The sequence below is a fragment of the Rhyacophila brunnea genome, unplaced genomic scaffold (assembly GCF_057557595.1).
Source record: "Rhyacophila brunnea isolate RB1 unplaced genomic scaffold, BYU_Rbru_1.0 scaffold_58, whole genome shotgun sequence".
Lineage (NCBI taxonomy): Eukaryota > Metazoa > Arthropoda > Insecta > Trichoptera > Rhyacophilidae > Rhyacophila > Rhyacophila brunnea.
In genome coordinates this window covers 534372-537180 of record NW_028233255.1, presented here as the reverse complement: position 1 = coordinate 537180, position 2809 = coordinate 534372, and the positions used below count along the sequence as shown (strand labels likewise).

At 27.2% G+C, this 2809-nt stretch overlaps 1 pseudogene; it reads right to left on the bottom strand.

The window, feature by feature from the left end:
• Positions 1-1608: 1608 nt before the first annotated feature.
• On the bottom strand, positions 1609-2109 carry LOC147065777 (uncharacterized; annotated as a pseudogene).
• Between the last annotated feature and the right edge of the window lie 700 nt (positions 2110-2809).

Sequence of the window (2809 nt, the reverse complement as noted above, 5' to 3'; positions counted from 1 at the left end):
TATCATCGCTGCGTTTTCGGTAAATTTTTTTTATGATTGCCTATGTTTGCTTGGAATTTGCAGCATGAATTGTATTCTATCTTTTAAGGTAGCCCATCAGTCTATGTTTATTGTTCGAAACCTTTATGGATGCTTAAATGATGATATACTATTTTTTTCTGTATATATTTATTCTAGGTAGAGTAAATTACTAGTTTATAAAGAATCATGCTTTTTAAAAATGGCAAATCGTTTTTTTTGTTCGATATAGAATTCAAGTGATCTTGCATCACTAAATCAAGGATAAGTTGAATTTTATGGCTTTTTTTAATCAATGCATTCGGCGCTAATATAAAAAGTTTGTATTGTGGTATATTTTTTTATAAAAAAAAATGTGGATGCTCGCACATATCTATATCTTTGATAAAGTAAAAACACTTTTACATATCATTAGAAATCGTACGCCAAACTTATATTCCATATTATATATGCATTATTAAGCAGAGGCAGGAATTAAAAAATCGGAAATAATATTTTCCAGAATAAAATTGACTTCGCGCAGAAATCAAATATTAAATTAAAAAAATAAATTATTTTTACTATGGAAATTACAGATTTATCTAATATTTGATTTCTAAATTCGATACATTATTTTTTTTACTTAGAAAATTCGTCATTACTCTGTAATCAATAACTATAAATAGATGCTAAATCTTGTGAAATAAAATATGATTGAGTAAAAGTATTGAATTGATGCGATTTATAAGAAGAATACATAATGATGAAATTGCAAAGATAATAGGTTTTAAAGGGGTATTTATAAATATTTTTTAATGAGCAATCTTGATTTTTTATTATGTTGTAAAGATGTGAAAAATTAACAATTATTAAATAATCTATAAATTAAGATAATATCAAGAGTACCAAATATACTTTACAAAAAATTAAATTATCTTTGTGATGAAGAAATATTATCGATATCTTTGTGTACATAATCTTGCTTATTCTACTAAATTTACACACAAATATTACCAATTATATAAGTATTTTTTATTTATGGGGTTTATAGCCGTAATTTTAGTATTTGTTCTCAGGCACAGCTTGCTTGATTCTCTGTGCGCACAGCGTATTTATACTTTCGGCTATCTTCTCCTCACCGAAGTCTTCTTTAATACCCCTCCTCTTTCGAGACCTATTAATTCAAGCTTTTTTCTCAATCCCAATGTTTGAATATCAGCCTTAAGCCTGGTTCGTGACATCTAGTTCCTTCAGGTACCTTCTATGACATCGTGTCACCAGACCGTCCCATGTTATAACATTACCAAATATATTATAAAGAAATATTTATAATATTTATATCCGTTTCAGGAAAGAAGATGCATCGAGGAAGATTGTAAAGATGATTAGGTAGAAAGAAAAGCACCAAGTCTGTTCATTCTATGGAGAAATCTAAAGTTTTGTATAAGTGACTAACAAAATCAAATAAACCCGTGAATAAAAATCAAAAATATAATATTTTAAATGTATTTACACAATACTCGTGTTTAAGTAAAAATTGGCTATAAATTCAAACATTTTTAGAGCAAATTAGCGTAAATATTTTTCAGATCAAAGATTTAATATAAAATTTCAATTAAATTCCCCGCATTTAGTAACTTGAATTTTTTGTTTTGGTTTTCCATCGTTAGATCCCATAGTTTCGACTTTTTTAACAACATCCATTCCTTCAATAACTTTTCCAAATACAACATGCTTTCCATCCAACCAACTGCATTCAGTAAACGTAATAAAAAATTGGGATCCATTAGTGTTTGGTCCAGAATTGGCCATTGAGAGCATTCCCGGCTCAGAATGTTTCAAGATGAAATTTTCATCAGGAAATTTATTTTTACTAAAGCCTCTTCCTCCTGTTCCATTTTGGGCAGTAAAATCGCCTCCTTGCATCATGAAGCCAGGAATTACTCGATGAAATATACTTTGGTTAAATCCGTTCTTTGGACTTTCTTGTTTGCAAAGCTCAAAGAAGTTTTCGCTGGTGATTGGACAAACATCAAATCTTAGTTGTATAACGATCTTTCCTAATGGTTTGTCATTTGCTGAAATTTCCATGAATACTTTCTTGTTTGTCATTTTCTTGAGGGTATGAAAAGTATTTAATTTAAAGAAACTATATTTTTGGATTTTGAATGATACTATTGATTAAATTCATGAAATTTAGATTATTTATTAGAATCCTTCTGGATCATATTTAATTAACAAAAGACATAATTTCTTTTCTTAACGATTTTAAAGATTGATCTGCTCAATTAAGTTTGTTATTTTAGATTAGAATTTGAATCACAAAAAAATACATAGGCGCAAGTAATATGGTTTGTTTGTAATTTTATATCATTTGCTTTTGCAATTGACATAGAAATTTTGATTTTAAAATAATACAGATCCTGTATTTGAAATTTGCTGAAGTGATCAAAAACAAATATATTTAAATTGCAAAGCATCACTGATTATGTGAATTCAATTTAAAATAATCTGTCTGATGAATACACTCTTTATTAACAAAATGCATCACTGATCCTATATTTAATATTATGTAGTTGTTATCATATACATAGAATTTTCAGTAAATATAATAATAAATATATTGTAAATTTGTAAAGCATTGCAGATTTTGTATTTATGATTTAAAACCAATTGTCAGAAGAAATCACTCTTTATTAATATGTATAATTGATCGTACACATACGGTTTCTACAAAGTATAACAATGACTATTCTTAAAACAAAGCAATACTGATTTTGAAATACAATTCCTAAAAAATAATCCAATGAGT